Source organism: Lissotriton helveticus, chromosome 1_2 (assembly GCF_964261635.1).
Source record: "Lissotriton helveticus chromosome 1_2, aLisHel1.1, whole genome shotgun sequence".
Lineage (NCBI taxonomy): Eukaryota > Metazoa > Chordata > Amphibia > Caudata > Salamandridae > Lissotriton > Lissotriton helveticus.
This window is the reverse complement of record NC_136058.1, coordinates 428,346,448-428,365,488: the sequence shown is the minus strand read 5'-3', so window position 1 is coordinate 428,365,488 and position 19,041 is coordinate 428,346,448. Positions and strand designations below refer to the sequence as shown.

Here is a 19,041-nt window from a genome sequence, read left to right as displayed (position 1 = left end):
CAGAAGATAAGAAAGTAAGGCAGTGAGTGAATGAACGAATGAGTGAAAAAGATGATTGATGATTCACTTCCGGGTGCAGACGCCAGTTGGAGCGAGGGCGATTCGGCCGCAGAGTGAGTATAAACACACGCACCCGTGTGTTTATTAAGGATGCTTATTTGACCACATGAATGGGAAACACTGATTAATTTTGCCCAGAAGTGCGGACAACTGGTACCTACGAAGCCTATTATACTTTATCGGAGTGCGATATACCGTTACCTTCCTAATACAAAGTTACCCTGCCGGGTCGGAATTATCACCGGACTTGGGCCTTTAAGACTTAGGATTCAGCCAATGAGCCCTGAAGAGTTGTAGCATCTGTGAATGTACAGACCTACAACGAAACACGTGTCGGCTGGCTGTAAATTGTCTGTGATTTGATGACCGAATAAAAGGAGACATATAAGAAACTCCAAGAAACGGCGTTGGACATATTGTTATTAATGCCTTTCTGGGCTTACCTGCTTTCTGTGAGGAGCCAGACTCGTGCTGTGTGTTTTCTGCCATCTCCTGCAACTGTTCGCGACACCCGCTCCGCGGGTGCCGCTCATCGTTCCTTTTGCCTCGTCCTCCCTGGTGTGAGCGGATCCACAGTCCGTGGTGAGTAACGCGCTCCCAGGTTGAGGATTTAATCTACAGACTGTGCGTGGAGCCTACCGGGGGACTGCGAGGTCCAGCAGCCTCAGCGGCACACAGCTGCTGCCTCTTCCCCCGGCGGCCACGCCCCCAGCCTTCGCTTTAACACCACCTGGTTTCCCTGGTCAACTGGCGCTTTCTGGGCTTACCTGCTTTCTGTGAGGAGCCAGACTCGTGCTGTGTGTTTTCTGCCATCTCCTGCAACTGTTCGCGACACCCGCTCCGCGGGTGCCGCTCATCGTTCCTTTTGCCTCGTCCTCCCTGGTGTGAGCGGATCCACAGTCCGTGGTGAGTAACGCGCTCCCAGGTTGAGGATTTAATCTACAGACTGTGCGTGGAGCCTACCGGGGGACTGCGAGGTCCAGCAGCCTCAGCGGCACACAGCTGCTGCCTCTTCCCCCGGCGGCCACGCCCCCAACCTTCGCCTTCATCACTGGCTTCAGTTCTACCGCGACGCGGGACGCGCGCGGGGCGACGACCGGGCAAAGAGCGGGCCGTTTAAGGCCGTTCAAGGACGGCAAAGGACGGCCCTGGCCCAGTACCCCTGTTTCTTTCTTTGTCCTTGACAATTATAACACCCAAGATGTCGACTATACGCAACAGAACTCGAAGTCGCGCGAAAAAAGCCATGGCTGTAGCACAGGTGACTGGACCTATTGATCTTTTTATTTCACGAGTCCATGAGACCATTGACCAAAGTATTGTTTTATTGGAAAAAAGAGTCTCTATGGACCTGGCAAACGCTAGGCGTTCATCTTTGGGTCCTTTGGCAAAGGTTAAATCACCTGCTCTGCAGACTATGAATAATTGCTCCTTACCCATAAACATGCCTATCAGTAGTGTTACGACTGTACCTAATACTGTCGATCTTTCGGTTGCCCCATCAGACTCGGACCCGTCCTCTGAAGACCTGGAAGTCACACCAGACCTAGTAACTTGTCAGTCTCCTGACAAAGCGGGGCTGAGTCTGAGCGGGTTTAGCGATGCGGAAACAGTTCCCGTACCTATTGTTCCCCGGGGAAGGGCTCCTAACCCCCCGAAGGTTACATTGAAGGGTAAAAATAAAAACAAAGTAAAAGCACCAGTTAGGAATCACAATTTGATTTCCCCTACTCCACAAATGACATCAGGCATCCCATGCTGGGTACAAAACATGGTAATAGATTTAAAACTAGACCTTGAAGCCACTTTAGCAGCACAAATTAAGCCTCTAATTTCTAAAGTGGACAGGCTTACTTCGTTAATACATTCTAAATGGCCACACAAAAAGCAGGGACAAGGGCCTGATCAGCTACAAGGATCCACAGACTTAGCCCCTGAATGTTTATCGAGCACACAGCCTCCTAAAGATGAATTAAACAAGGGTCAAGTTACTGCAGTCCCTGGGAACTCAGTTATATCCCTTGTATCGCAAGCAGGGAATAATTTTGACCAACCAACAACTGTACTGGCTTCTAAGGAGAAGGCTCCGGTTCAGGCGAATCAACACCCTGTTACTGATAGTATTAACGCCTCTTTTATCCAAGCTAAAGATGTTGCTGGAAAACCTAATCCTAAATCTGCACCCCTCCCTATAAATAAACCAGAAGGGTCTAAGCAAAAGCAGGCGCGTTTTAGGTCCATTAATCTACCACCAGAGGTTTCCCCTTTTGTCGTTGTGTTGACAGCTGTTCCTCCATTGAAGGAGGGAGTAAAAGAAACGTTTACTGAGCTTAGAAATAAATGTGCTCAATGGCTCCATCTACACAAACCCCTTCCTAATAACATGAACGGTGAAATTCTCACCGTGCGCAGAGGGGACTGGGTGGGCAGAAGCAAGAAAACAATAGTAGGGGATGTAATCACAGTTAATTTTAGGGATGTAGGGGCAGCAAGCTACATATGTAACGCACCCAATAGTGGTCCTGCGACTCAAATCAATCCACTTCCTTTGTCTTATTTCTTATCAAAGCCAGCACGACCCAACCCTCCTTGTCCTACTTTTCAAAATAATAGAGGACCTGGGTATTTTCCACAGCAAGCTGCCAAACCTTGGCCGCAACCTCCTTATCCACCTCCTTATTTTCCACATTATGTTAATTTACAACAGCAATTACCAAACGCCATACCTTTTCCTATGCACCAAGTTAAAGCCCCCTGGCAACAGCCATTTCATTTTCCGTCACCTTTACTCCAGTCTGCTTACCAATGGCAGCAACCTTTCCCGCCACCACAATTAGATAAACAACCGTGGCAACAACCATGGCAGGACCTGCCCCACTCCCAAGATCCTATGTCCTCTCAATTTGCCCATCCAAATAGATATGCTGTGTTAGATGAGGTAGACTGACTCAGCTCTCCAGAAGCATTGGATTCAAATATTTCTACGCCCTTTCTTGATATGGGGAGTTCTCTCCCCCTTGTCACCCCACCAGCCGAACTTACTATATTGACATCCTTAACACCTCCTCAGCATACAGGTAATCGGGGTAGCCCCGACACATGCATAACTACCGCTAGTCACAGCATAAGCCCAGTCACCATCTTTCGGGAAGATAGTCCTGCTTTATTTCCACCAGCAAATCAGTCGGAGTTGTCTGTTGTTGGTGACTATGGTAAACCAGCAGGAATTTCTCTTATTTCCTGGAACATTGCTGGCCTTTCCGGCAAATTAGGTACACCTTTTTGGACCAGCTTTTTAGGCGAGGGATTTGACCTAATCCTATTACAGGAAACATGGTGTCCAGACCCTATCTATGTCGAAGGGTATGCATCCTTTTGCCTTAGAGCAACTAAATCCAGCTCGGGCAGGGCTAAGGGGGGCCTTTTATTGCTTGTGTCCACCAAGCTGCGTGACTGTACGGTCAAATATAGTTCGACCGTGGGGACACACAGCCAAGTAATAAGGATGGAGTGTAGAAAGAACATTGATTTAGTTATTGTTAATTTTTACAACAATATTTTTGATGCTACTAGGGGGGATATTTTACTGCCTCTGGAAAGGGAAATTATTAAGGCCCTTGATATTTCGAAGGGAAGGGCTGAGGTGGTTTGGGCTGGTGATTTTAATTTGCAGCCCTGCCACCTGTCTAATGGGAACATCTGTGGCTTTGATGCAGCATCAAATAGCCACTGGGGAGACCTGGGGGTGAGGGATGATTCTCCCCACTTCCAACACTGCAGTTATGGTTCCAAGTTAAATAATATACTAGTCACGCTGGACATGACCCTGTTAAACTGCAACGTTGATAAACGGGCAATAATATGCCCTACATTTACGGGCAGAGATGCAGGTTCATTCATAGATCACATTTTGCTGTCTAGCAGTGGAAACTATACTGATTTGTACGTAAATGAGGAAAGCCTTAGTGACCACAATAGCCTACGCGTTACCCTTCTGGGGCATGGTACCTCATTAGTTCCAGATGGTAAATGTACAATTGACATAGTGCCTACCAGACCAAAGGGCTTAAGGATCAAATGGACTGGTTTAAATTCTAAAGCTAAGCAGAAGGAGGTCCTTCTTCAATGTAAGAAACAAATTAGCTATTGCCTGGACGATGACTATGATTCTGGCTGCTTAATAGATCACTTTGTATCTATGAACAGTATTATCGACGGTATTTTTACCAAGATCCCGTCAGCCAATAGTGGTCTTAAGCTGGGGTGGTTTGACAAGACCTGTATAGTTGCCCTCCGTGACTTAAAGAGGGCTCTTGGCACCAAACCACGTGTTAAGGCGGACATACAATACCTCAGGGCCAGTTACAAAACAGTTATCAATAAAAGGAAAAGGGTATTACAGACCGAAGCGTGGGATAAGTTGAGGGAGGCTGCTGAGACTAAGAATAGTAAACTCTATTGGGAAACAATTAATAGTCCGTTTCTCAATAAAGAGAATGTCCCAGAACTGACCTCATATGTGGCATGTAACGATTGGGTTAACCATTTTTCTAAAATATTTAACCCAGAAGGGTTGACCTCTGAGTTACCACCATCAGATATAAATCCATGGTTGCCCCTTCCAATGGCCATAACACTGGAAGAATGCCATGAAGCAATCTCTTTAAGTAAAGGAGGCAAGGCCCCTGGTCCCGATGGGGTTCCGTTGGATTTATATAAAGATGAAACAGTTTTATGGGCTCCCATTTTGATGAGAATTTTTAATTGTGCGGCTGAAAGTGATTTTCCATCCACGTGGGGTCAATCGACTATCATTCCTTTACATAAGAAAGGTGACAAATCAGAGGCCTCTAATTATCGTCCAATTTCACTTTTGGACGCCTCTGTAAAGGTGATGAGCAGGATATTGCTGAAGAGGCTAGAAGACTGGGCAACTGATTTTAATATCTTAACTAGAGTCCAATATGGCTTTCGCAAAGGCCTGGGTACACTGGACCAATGCGTAAATCTGGACCTTTTAATTAGTAAATATACTGTGGCTAAAAGTGGCAATCTCTTTTTATGTTTTGCTGATTTGAGCAGCGCTTTTGACTTGGTTAACCATAATATTTTATGGGAGGTTCTGCTCGATGCAGGGGCACCAAGGGAAATAGTTTATTTTTTAGCCAGACTGTACGAGAAACTTTCATGCAAAGTCCGCTATGGGACCCTTGGTGAATGTACCCCGTTTTTTAGAGTGTCTCGGGGTATACGCCAGGGTTGTGTTTTAGCTCCGCTTCTATTTTCCCTATTTATTAATGGTGTCGATCGAACCCTGATTGACATCCCAGCAGATGCCCCCCTGATTGGTGGTAAACCTGTTCCGCTGTTACTTTATGCGGATGACGCTGTTCTTCTATCTCGAACACAGATGGGCTTACAACGTCTAATTGATAATTTCATGCAGTTCATCCAAGCTAGGCGGCTTTGTGTAAATAAAGCAAAGACGTATGTAATGTCATGTGGCCAGGCAACCAAGCAGGTAAAACATACCTTTTTCCTAGATAAGACAAAGTTGACCTATGTTAAATCCTTTTGCTATCTGGGAATAACATATAATAATAGTGGGTCCTGGAACGAGGAATTTGATGCTGTAAAATTAAGGATGCTACGGTCTACTAGTAGCATATTTCGCTTTGCCTCTAAACTTGGCTCACGAAGTATTTTTGATATGATGAACATTTACAATGTATGTTGTGTTTCCTCTGCTCTGTATGGGGCAGGGGTGTGGGGACACTGTGAGGGTATCTCCCTGCAGAAGGAGGAAAACAAGTTTTTAAGGAGATTGTTATGTGTTCCCCCCTCTGCTTCCATCCAATTGATCCATAAAGAAGTTGAGATCGAGTATATCTCTGACTTAGCAGCAGTTCGGCCACTCTTATTGTGGCGTTCTATTTGGGCTAAGCCAGAGACTCGATTCACCCAGGATATTATCCTTGACTGTATAGGTTTGGATCACTCCTCACGTATATCCTGGTTAAGATACATCCATCGCTGGTATCTTCTTCTTTTTAACATTGATGTGCTCCGTGAGCCCGAAAGGGTTGTCTCCATTTCAAAAAAAGAAGTTAAGACAACATTTTTAAACTTTCGTAAAGCTGAGCGAGATAAAGCCGTTGGCAACCTTGTTACCGTGAAATTCTACAAAGATTTAAATTTAGCTCCTGGACTCCAATCTTATCTTGTATATGTGACACGCCCCTCTCACCAGTATGTTTTAACACGGGTTAGATTGGGCATTGTTCATCACTTGGTTGCTTTTCCAAACACAAAAACCAGTTCAAACATGCCATGTCCGTGTGATAGTATCTCTCGGCAGAGTAGTTGCCATTTTTTACTTTTTTGTAAATTTTTTCAGTCCCTTAGGATAAAGTACCTTAAACCAATTTTTATCAAATATAATATTTATACCACACATACAGCACTGATATTTTTATCTTCACTAGAGAACGAGGAGATCTGTTTCTTCTTGGCCACTTTTATCTTAAAATGTACAGCTGCCAGGAAAAGTATTGTACTATAAAAATGTTTACCTACCTGTCTGTACTTATGTTATACAGCTGCCAGGAACTGTTTATGACATTACCGTTTACACTCCTGTCTGTATATATATGTTCTTAAATTTGTAAATTTTATATCAATTTCTGTAATTAAGGTATCATTATATATGTAGAGGTCCACAGTATTGAATGATTATCTAATAATTTTAATGTACAAGTTCCCAGGAAATGCCTAGTGAGTAACCCCTTTTGATCCCCAGATTGTCCATATAAGAATGCTTCGTATCTCATAATAATAGGCTGACCTAAAGAGGCATGATTATTTATCACTTTCTGCACTTTAAGCCTTTGCCCCTTTTAGGAGAGATTATATTGCGATTTTAATATTTCAATTATGTATTTTGCTTGTATGATTTGTATGTGCAAATCGAATAAAAGCTTTTGAATTGAATTGAGTGAAAAAGAATAAATTGACTCACGAGTCAAAGGGTGCGAAAATGTTGTTTATAATGCAGGTTACCAAAGAATAAAATAGTTATATTGAAGAATAAATTAGGAGCAAAAGCCATAGGCTCTCTGGGTAAGGAAATATATATATATATATAGAGAGAGAGAGTGAGAGAGTAAGAAAGTGGAGAAGGATTTGAAGGAAATTTGTAATGGTGTGCCTTTCTGTTACATCGATTTCCACTCATGCTTGAAGAGAGAGAGGGAGTAAGAAAGGCATAAAACGGAGTACGGCAGAAAGGAAGAAGTAGAGTGGAAGAGCCAGATGGTCAGGCAGTCTCTTCTCTGTTCCATTCCCCTTTTTCCCGGCTGTGTTCACACGGCTACTAGTACACTCTTCAGTTGGTGGCTGTGGGAAAACCAGTGGTGGACTTTGGAAAATCTCATAGTTCTGCTCCGAATTTGGAAAATCTCATAGTTCTGCTCCTGGGAGTGTTGGCACTGTGAGTAACCACGACCCTTAACAGAGTGAAGTGCCCACGTCAATACTCACCTGAGCAGAATGGCTAAAGGGTTCAATTAAAAAAAATTAGGACATTTAAGGAGATTCAACAAGAGTTGATAGGAGTCAAGGAGAAACATATGGTAATCAAATTTTAAATGAAGGCCCACATTTCTTAACTCAGTGCTCATTGTACTTCATGTGTCGACCCACTGTCTTCCCAGATGCACAATCTTGTAGAGCTTCCATCTTGTTGTATCTCAATGGAGACGCAGCTTCATGGTCAATGCCCCTGGTCACCCAAGACTCCCCAATTTTATAGAACTTCGAGGAATTCAAGAAAGTGTTTTTGTGAATTTTTGATAGTTGGATAATGAATTACTGGAGTTGAGGCAAGGGAATCGAGAGCGTGTCACTTACCTGGCCCAATTTAACAAACTTGTAGAAACTGAATGGCCGGAGGCCAAAAGGGCAGTCTTGTTCTATTGGGGTTTGAAAGATGACTTAAAGGATGCGGTGTCACAGATCCCAAATCGCCCTACAGAAGTTTCAGCTTTGATTGATTTCGTTTTTGAGATAGACTATCAACAAACGGAAAGAAGGGGTGAAAGACAATGCAAATTTCGACCCAGTGTACCACGCTTTGACCGGGTCAGCACAGAGGTTGTTAAATCTGGTGATAAAGAACTTGCAGTCGAACCTATGCAAATTGGAACTATTAGAGGCCCCCTTTCCAAAGAAGAGAATGCAAAGCGTTGACAGAATAATCTATGGCTTTATTGTGGTATCAGTGAACATTTTGTAAAGAAATGTCCCAAGAAACCAAAAACCTTCAAGAAGGAAAACTCTCTGCACCACTAGTAGAAGGAGTTGGGCTGGTGGTTGCTAACAAGGATACAACTCCAATTTCTCATCAGGTGGCCAATATTCTACAATCTTCCGCTCCACACCTTATTCTGACGAGGACCCTAAGATATCAAGACCGAGTTCTTTCAGGAGTGGCCGTGATGCTGGACTCCGGTGCTACGGGGAACTTTTGTGACCTCAAATATGCCTCGAAAATTGGTCTGAGGCATTACCTAAAAAGAGAAGTGAGGCAGTTAGGGCTGTTGAGGGTACAAATGTATCTTCCGGCCCAATAACCAGTCACACAGAAGTTGTGGAACTTGTCTCTGTTGAAGGTCAGAAGGAAGAGATTCAATTTAACTTGATCGATGCTCCGCAGTTTGGAATCATCCTGGGTTTGCCTTGGTTAACTGAACACAACCAAGTTATTGGTTGGAGAATTGCTTCGGAGAAAAGCAGAACGAGCAAGATGGAAATCTAGCAGCTTTATTATGCAAGCAAAAGATGATGGTGTTTGAGGTGCAAACTGAGTCTTCCGGTAGAATAGCAATAGTTTGCGGAAGTTTTCAGTGTTTTGGAATTAAAAACAGTTGCCCCCAAATCACTGGTATGACTGCAAAATTTGATTTGGAACCTGGATCTAACCTTCCTTGTAGCCGAATGTATGCGCTTACTGAAGCTGAAAACCGTCATCCTAAGAAATACTTAGAAAACGGGTTCATACGACCTTCACAGTCCCCCGTTTCTTCACCGTTATTTTTCATTCCAAAATGTGACGGAGATCTGAAAATGTGTATAGATTATCGTGCCTTGAACAAGATTACAATAAAGAATCGTTAGCCTCTTCCCCTGATCTCAGTTCTTCTAGATCAGGGGTACTCAAAGTACGGCCCGGCAAGCCTTCAGTGGCAGCCCGCGGAGCTTGAGACACATCGCACCTGTGTGTTTGTTTTTTTAACTTCAGCAAACACCTCGGGGAGCAGCAGTGCGTAATCAGAGAGCCTGCTCTGTGGGGGCCCCGGGCGATTCCAGCCACAGTCAAGAGTGGAGCTGCAGGGGCACTAAGAGGTGAACAAAGCCTCATTAACAAACAAATGGCCGTTTAAAGACCTGTGAAGTACTGGGGTGCCCGGGAGGCTGTGTCAGCCAGGCTGACACACAGGGGAGAGGGGGTGGGAGGGGGGAGGACAGCTGGAACTGAGAGCCGGTGAGTTGGGAGGGCAGAGCAGGGAGTGAGAGCCCGGGTGAGGGAGGTGGAGGGCAGAGCAGGGAGTGAGAGTCCGGGTGAGGGAGGTGGAGGGCACAGCAGGGAGTGAGAGCCCGGGTGAGGGAGGTGGAGGGCAGCAGGGAGTGAGAGCCCGGGTGAGGGAGGTGGAGGGCAGAACAGGGAGTGAGAGCCCTGTGAGGTGGGAGGGCAGAGCAGGGAGTGAGAGCCCGGGTGAGGGAGGTGGAGGGCAGAGCAGGGAGTGAGAGTCCGGGTGAGGGAGGTGGAGGGCACAGCAGGGAGTGAGAGCCCGGGTGAGGGAGGTGGAGGGCAGCAGGGAGTGAGAGCCCGGGTGACGGAGGTGGAGGGCAGAACAGGGAGTGAGAGCCCTGTGAGGTGGGAGGGCAGAGCAGGGAGTGAGAGCCCGGGTGAGGGAGGTGGAGGGCAGAGCAGGGAGTGAGAGTCCGGGTGAGGGAGGTGGAGGGCACAGCAGGGAGTGAGAGCCCGGGTGAGGGAGGTGGAGGGCAGCAGGGAGTGAGAGACCGGGTGAGGGAGGTGGAGGGCAGCAGGGAGTGAGAGCCCGGGTGAGGGAGGTGGAGGGCAGAGCAGGGAGTGAGAGCCGGGAGCGGTGACAGAGGGCAGCAGGGAGTTAGAGCCGGGTGAGGTGACAGAGGGCAGCAGGGAGTGAGAGCCGGGTGAGGTGAGACAGATAGAGATAGAGACAGATAAAGACATATAGAGACAGAGGCAGAGACAGATAGAGACTGGGACAGATAGAGACAGGGACAGACGGAGCTAGATAGGGTCAGAGACAGATGGAGGCAGAGACAGATAGAGGTAGAGACAGACAGCGATAGAGACAGACAGCGATAGAGACAGACAGCGATAGAGACAGACAGAGAGACAGACAGAGAGAGACAGGGGGAGACAGACACAGACAGACAGACAGATGGAGACAGACAGACAGAGGGAGGGAGACAGACAGACAGAGGGAGGCAGAAAGACAGAGGGAGACAGACAGAGGGAGGGAGACAGACAGAGGGAGGGAGGGAGACAGAAAGACATAGTGAGACAGACATAGTGAGACAGACATAGTGAGACAGACAGAGAGAGGGAGGGAAACAGAGGGAGGGAGACAGACAGAGGGTAGACGAGGGAGGGAGACAGATGGAGATGGACAGTGGGACACAGATAGAGGGAGACAGATGGAGGGAGACGGAGAGAGGGAAGGAAATAGAGGGAGGGAGAGAGAGAGAGAGAGAGAGAGAGAGAGAAAGAGAGATGTGTGTGTATGCTGGTCTGTTGGCTCAGTGGATGAACGCGTCAGCTGCAGGGGCCTGTGTTCAACTTCATGGTCACAGTTTCACAGTTTTTTTCGTTCTAGCCCCTTCCCCCTCCCCCACTGACTCCGCCTCCACCCATGTGGCCCTCGGCCACAAACCACACTGTAAATTTGGCCCCCGAGAGAAAGTTTGTGAGTACCCATGTTCTAGATGAACTAAAAGATGAAAAAATCTTCAGGAAGTTAGATTTACATGGGGAGTGACATTTAATTTGAGTGAGAAGTGGAGAGGAATGGAAAACAGCATTCAGAACAAAGTATGGATTATATGAGTACCAAGTGATGCCCTACAGTTTGAGCAACGCTCCTGCAGCGTTCCAGTACTTCATTAATGATGTCCTGAAGGAGTTCATTGATCAATGCACGATTGTTTACATCGACAATATTTTGATTTATTCCTCATCAGAAGAAGATCAGCAACAGGTCAAAGGAGTTTTGCATTGCCTGAAGGAAAGCAAGCTTTACATAAAACTTGAAAAATGCGCTTTTGGAGTGAAACCTGTGGATTTCTTGGGATTTGTAATTGTGCCAGAAGGTCTTACCATGGATATTAAAAACATTGAGGCAGTCTTAAATTGGCCTCCTCCAACCTCTGTGAAAGAAATACAGAGCTTCATCGGGTTTGCAAATTTCTATCGGAGATTCATTCAAGATTTTTCCCTGAAGGTACCACCAATTACTAAATTGCTACGGAAAGGAGTAGCTTTTTAATCGTCTGCTGAGGCAGAAGATGCTTTCCAGTTCTTGAAGAAGAGTTTGACCACTGCACCAATTCTGCTGCATGCGCATCCTATTCAACCGTTTTACCTGGAGACTGATGCTTCTAAACAGGCCATCGGAGAGGTACTTTCAGAGAGACACAAAGATACCGAACAGTTGCATCTTGTGGCATATTACTCTAGAAAATTGCAACCAGTGGAAATAACGTATACTATTTCAGATAAAAAACTCCTCGCTATCAAAGATGCGTTCCAAGAATGGCGACATTACCATGTCAGAGCAAAACATGTGGTGACGGTATTCACCGATCACCGGAATCTTCAGTTTCTGAAGTCTGCCAGAACGCTCACACCATGCCAACTTAGGTGGTCCCTGTATTTCGCCAATTATGACTTTGTAATAACTTATCGGCCAGGAAGAAATAATGGAAAGGTAGATGCCAAGTCTCGCAATGACACGGATGGAAGAAAGAGTCCCATTAGTGATCAAAAGATAATTCCTGAAACTAAGATCGTTGGAGCCACTAGTGAGAAAACTCTTGTAGACAAGGTCAAAGAAGCCTTACCTTCTGAAGGAATACGCAGCTGGGCAGAGAAGGAGTCAACTAAAGAAATTGTCGATGGATTACCGTTTCATTCCAAGGCCTTGTACTTCGCAATCAAAGAACTTCAACAACAAGCGATGATCGACTGTCATGACAGTCCATTGGCTGGTCACCCTGGAATCCATTGAACGGAGGAGTTGTTAAGGAGACAGTTTTGGTGGCCAGGGTTGTCCAAAGATGTTCGAGTTTATGTGGAAGGCTGTGAGATTTGTCCAATGGGGAAGACAAATAAGCTGGCTTCTCGGGGTCTATTGAGACCTTTGCCTACCCCTCCATTTTCCTGGCACACTGTGACTATGGATTTGATTGTTAAATTGCCTTCTAGTCAGAGATTCAGTTCAGTATTACTCATGGAAGATTCGTTCTCAAAAATGGCGCATTTTGGTGCCCTGAAAGGGAAGTCATCTGCAAAACAAATAGCCACACAATTCAATTAACGTGTTGTAAGATACATGGTATTCCAAAGGTTTTGATCACAGATCGTGGATCTCAATTTCTATCCCATTGTTGGAAGGTTTGTACAAGGGGTTTGGGAATTGAGACACGTTACCCAGTGAGTTTTCATCCACAAACAGATGGTCAAACTGAAAGGGCCAATCAAGAGTTAGAAAAGTATCTCAGACTGTTTCTTTTGGATCAAGAGGGAGAGTGGCTTGATCTTCTTTGGACTGCAGAGTTTGCACATAATAATGCTAAGAATGCCTCTACTGGTTTTCCCCCTTTCTACTTGAATTATGGAAGGCATCCGAATTCTGAGGTTTCCTCTCAAGAAGTGTTGGTGCCTGCAGCACAAAACTTTGTACAGCATCTTAGCAAGGTACACGAGTCTGCCACCAAGAACTTAATGAAAGCTAAGGAACGCTACAAGCAAAGTGCAGATGAAAAAGAAGACCTGAACCAGATTTGAGTACAGGGGACAGGGTATGGTTAAGCACAAGAAACCTAAAGCTTAAAGGAAATAGAAAGTTTCAACCCCGATTTATAGGTCCATTTCCTGTGGAGCAAGTAGTAAATCCAGTGACTTTCAAACTAAAACTACCACCACAGCTACAAATACACCCAGTGTTTCATGTTTCTCTTCTTAAAAAGGTTTCACCTCATTTGAAAGAATTGAGGAACACACAACCTATTTTAGTGAAAGGACGAGAAGAAATTTAAGTTAAAAGAATCTTAGTTTCAAAGTCCATTCGAGCGAAAATCTTCTATCTTGTAGACTGGAAGGGTTTTGGCCCAGAGGATAGGTCGTGGGTGGAACAATCAGATGTTCATGCTCCTCGATTAACCAACATTTTTCACTTGCAAAATCCTTACAAACCTCAGCCCGGAGGCTTAACCTTGCGAAGGGGTACTGTCATGGTGCAGGAAAAAGAAATCAAAGCTCTTCTTTGTCCCGCAGTATCTGCCATTAAATGGGCATTGCAAAGATTACCCGCTCGCAAATGGTCGTGAGTGATTATACTGCGGAACTGGGTATTCTCCCCTGTACTACCAACAGGGAGGACCGCGGTAGAAATTGTCGGACTAGTCCTGCGCTCCTGGACACGGGTGCGAGGTCTAGACAAGCTGTGAAGAGCGCCGGTTGATTTTAGAACCACGCACTTCACCAACGGATTTTCAGAGATTAGTCACGTTCTTTCTGTAGTCTAGTTAGAAATACCAATTTAAAGTAAACAGGAAAAAAATATATAAAGAGAAGAATTAATACTTACTCATTGAATACTTCAGTTCCTGATTTCTTCGTCGCTTGGTTGAGGGCCGATGCTCCTGAAGGTTCCTAAGGGAGAAGTAAGAAGAATTCAGAAGATAAGAAAGTAAGGCAGAGAGTGAACGAACAAATGAGTGAAAAAGAATAAATGAACTCACACGAGTTAAAGGGTGCTAAAAAGTTGTTTATAATGCAGTTTACCAAAGAATAGAATACTTATATTGCAGAATAGAAGAGGAGCCAAAGCCATAGGCACTTTGGGTAAGGAAATAGCGAGAGAGTAAGAAAGTGGAGAAGGAAATTAGTAATGGTGTGCTTTTCTGTTACAGCGATTTCCACTCATGCTTAAAGATAGAGAGGGAATAAGAAAGGCATAAAACGGAGTACGGCATAAAGGAAGAAGTAGAGTGGAAGAGCCAGAAGGTCAGATAGTCTCTTCTCTGTCCCATTCCCCTTGCCCCCGGCTGGGTTTGCTTACTACTCCACCTACATCCATTGCCTTGCTTTTACTACTTTTCACAGCCACCCAGGTACTTGATATTTGAGTTTAAACAGGCAAGCCTTTAGAGGCCGTAGAGAAGGAAGTTCTCTAACACTCATATTTTATCTTTATAGAAATTCATCTACATAACATATTTATGAAATATCCCTGTTACCACTGCCGTAATTGAGATACTTTCGGCATAAAGGTAATTATTAAAAAATTAGTCATGGATACTATATCTTGAATGTTATCGATATATATGTAATCGTTGGTAAGAATTTATCAGTGCATCGAAAACGGCAATTATTCCCATTTTGGGATGCACCTCCATGTTATCTATTCTGTATATGAATTTATTGGCAACACCGATTTTTCATATCTAATTATAGTGTTTACCTCTGATTTATTTTATCTAAGAGCCTGAGGCCTACGTTTTTGAAACGGAATCATCAGTACTTTCACTAGTTCTACACTATTTTTAGAATAGGTGAGTATAATTGCGAAATTAAAGGTTCATATACCCTGGTTGTCGTAGATGGTATCGTGACATACAAACGTATCACCAATCCTATAAATTGACTTTGTATACATATCTACTATATTGTATTCAGAATGTACCGTACTAAAGCCTTTCCGTGTGCAATCAATTGAAGGCATTGATCCAAGCGATTGCTTAGCAAGTGATTAACGCACATTGACATAATATAATCAAAATTATTATTATGTTCTAAAAATTGAGTATTGGCCTTAAAATTGCCCTTCTAATCATAATGATTTTTAAGACACCCTGTCCCATCTGTATCCTTTTTAATACTACCTATGTCTCTAAGGGTCCCTTGTCCAATTATTGATTTGTTTCTCCACGCAGCCTTCCCCAGAACTGGGTTTTCTGCCCAGTGTAAAAATGAACAAGGAAATGGAAAACCCGTAATCGGGTTTATATTATTGATGTATATTTGCTAAACATAAGAGGTTATTAGGATGTTATAGGTTCAGGTTATTTTTATATGTCGTAACAATTGTATTCTCCCCTTTTTTTCTATTATGTTTAGATAATAAATTCATTTTCTTTGTTTGTAGAATATATTGTGGCTCCTCCAGAAGAAGGCGCTGGTCGCCGAAACGCGCGTTGAGAAAAGCATTAACTTTGCCTCTTGTTTTTATTTGTGAATTCTGTGATAATAATAACTGTGTTATATTTTTTTGATAATTGTGAATTTTGTGTAATTGAAATTATTATGTATTGGTAATTGATTCATTTTTATGTATTATCATGTATTTGTTTGAATTTTTAACCCAGATCCATCTGCTGAAAGCTTTGTTTGTTTTTAATATGAATATTATTAAATGTTAGATACTGAACCTTTGTAGTTTCACCTCTTTATCACGTTCTAAAAGTTTGTCAATTCATAATACCCTGCCTAGGTTGTTTTATCTCACTTACTTTTACTACTGCCAGAGGCCCAAACATTAAAGATAACCCCTTTGGATAATGGGAACACTGGACAGTTTTTAAACTTCACTTTCACATCACTATCACTGCACACTCAGTAAATATACATGCTCCGCTGTAATACAGGCCTTGTAGCACAGCAGGGACACACTTGGTGTCACCAGGTGGGCCCGATGATGAAGCATGCCACCAACTAGGTTGGTGGGTGGGGGCTTCAAAAAAAGAAAGAAGCCTTTTCTTTTTATCACTAACAACATACAGTTTTGAGTCTCATATCACGTCTTGACAGACTAGTTCTCATTGATTTAACATGCCTTTGACATGAGCCATCTGGGGCTCAATGGTAACTCCGGATACTTTTCAAAAACTCGGATTACAAGCTCTTACAATAAAATACATTGCCTGGAAAGGAGCATCTCTGGGCGGTGAGAGAAGCGGCTGAGGCGGTCCACACTCCTCATACACAGAGGACACGATAGGCCTCAACTCCTATCCCTACCGAGCAGGTTTCATCCCAGCAGGGGACAGGTCTCCACTTCTCTGCATCTCCCTGGATAGCCCTCAACCACTCTGCATCCCCCTGGACAGGCTTCACCTCCTCTGCACCCCTCCCGGATCAGCCTCAGCTCCTCTGCACCCCCAGCCCAGGACAGGCACCACCTCCTCTGCAACCCCTGTGCATGCCTGACCTCCTCTGCACCCCAGGACAGGCCTTGCTTCCTCTGCACCCGTAAAGACGGGCCTCAACTCCTCTGCACCATGGGGCAGGCTGCAGCTCCTCTGCACCCCCTGCACAGGCCTCACCTCCTCTGAAATCCCAGCCCAGGAACCTCCTCCTCTTCATCCCTGGACATGCCTCACCTACTCTTAACCCCCTAAACGGGATATGCCTCACCTTCTCTGAACCCTGGACATGCCTCACCAGCACTGCACCCCCTGTTCAAGCATTACATCCTATGCACCACTGGACAGGCCTTGCCTCCTCTGCTTCCCCTGGAAAGCATTCTCCTCTGCACCCCTCAGGACAGGTCTCCCCTCCTCTGTACCCCTGGACAGGCCTCGCCTCTTCTTCATCCCTCTGGACAGGCCTCAACCACTCTGCATCCCCCTGGAGAGGCTTCACCTCCTCTGCCCCACTCCCAGATACGCCGCACCTCCTCTGCACCCCCAGCCCAGGACAGGCACCACCTGCTCTTAACACCCTGGACAGGACATGCCTCACCTCCTCTGTACCCTCGGACAAGCATCACCTGCTGTTAACCCCCTGGACTGGACATGCCTCACCTCCTCTGAACCCTGGGCCTCACCTGCTCTGTACCCCCATGGACAAGACATGCCTCACCTCCTCTGCACCCCCTGGATAGGCCTCGCCTCCTCTGCTCCTCCTGAACAGTTATCTCCTCTGCACCCCTCATGACCCGCCTCACCTCCTCCTCTCCCCCTGGACAGGTCTCACCTGCTCTCTTCCCCATGGACAGGACTTACCTCCTCTGCACCCCTAGGACAGGCCTCGCCTCCTTCGCAACCACAACACCCCTGAAAAGGACATGCTTCACCTCCTATGCACCCTTTGGACAAGCCTCAAATCTTCTGTACACCCCCCGGACAAGCCTCACCTCCTCTGCAACCCCTGGACATGCCTCACCTCTTCTGACCCCTGGACAGGCCTCCCCTCCTCTGCACCCTTGACAGGCCTCACTTCCTCTGCACCCCATGGACAGGCCTCACTTCCTCTGCACCCCATGGACAGGCCTCACCTCCTCTGCCCTCCTGGAGAGGCCCCACCTCCTCTGCCACCTGGACATGCCTCCCCCCTCTTCTCCCCCTGGACAGGCCTCACCTCCTCTTCACCACTCTGGACTGGCCTCACCTCCTCTGCACCCCTGGACAGGCCTCACCTGCTCTCCTCCCCATGGACAGGACTCACCTCCTCTGCACCCCTTGGACAGGCCTCAACTCCTCTGCTCCCCCTGGACAGGCCTCACCTCTGCACTCCTGGACAGGCCTCACCTCCTCTGCACCCTCTGGACAGGCCTCACCTCTTCTGCCCCACTGGAGAGGCTCCACCTCCTCTACCACCTGGACATGCCTCCACTCCTCTTCTCCCCCTGGACAGGTCTCACCTCCTCGGCCCCCTGGAGAGGCCTCACCTCCTCTGCCCCCCTGGACAGGCCTCTTCTCCTCTTCACCCCTCTGGACTGGCCTCACCTCCTCTGCACCCCATGGACAGGTTCACTTCCTCTGCACCCCCTGGACAGGCCTCACCTCCTCTGCACCATCTGGACAGGCCTCACCTCCTCTGCACCATCTGGACAGGCCTCACCTCTTCTGCACCCGTGGAGAGACCTCACCTCCTCTGCACCCCTCAGGACAGGCCTCCCCTCCTCTGTACCCCTGGACAGGCCTTGCCTCTTCTGCATCCCAGTGGACAGGCCTCAACCCCTCTGCATCCCCCTGGAGAGGCTTCACCCCCTCTGCACCACTCCCAGATATGCCTCACCTCCTCTGCACCACCAAGCCCAGGACAGGTACCACCTCCTCTGCACCACTGGACAGGCCTCACCTGCTCTTAACCCCCTGGACAGGACATGCCTCACCTCCTCTGTACCCCCGGACAGGCATCACCTGCTGTTAACCCCCTGGTCTGGACATGCCTCACCTCCTCTGAACCCTGGACAGGCCTCATGCGCTCTGTACCCCCATGGACAAGACATGCCTCACCTCCTCTGCACCCCCTGGATAGGTCTCGCCTCCTCTGCTCCCCCTGAACAGGCATCTCCTCTGCACCCCTCATGACCCGCCTCACCTCCTCTTCTTCCCCTGGACAGGTCTCACCTGCTCTCCTCCCCATGGACAGGACTCACCTCCTCTGCACCCCTAGGACAGGTCTTGCCTCCTTCGTAACCACTCCACCCCGTAAAAGGACATGCTTCACCTCCTTTGCACCCTTTGGACAAGCCTCAAATCCTCTGTACACCCCCCCACCCCCCGGACAAGCCTCATCCCCTCTGCACCCCTGAGAAAATCAACTCCTCAGTACACGTATTTAAGTAAGATGTGGTTTCCCTCTAAGTTAAAAAAAAGTACAGTAAATGAGTCACAGAATATACACAATTCTTTCTTTCTTTTGTCTTG

General features: G+C 46.5%; 1 protein-coding gene across 2 annotated transcripts in view; it reads right to left on the bottom strand.

The window, feature by feature from the left end:
- The window catches only part of LOC144807637 (uncharacterized), an 83,531-nt gene that overhangs the window by 62,042 nt on the left and 2,448 nt on the right, over nt 1–19,041 (bottom strand). The window lies entirely within an intron of this gene.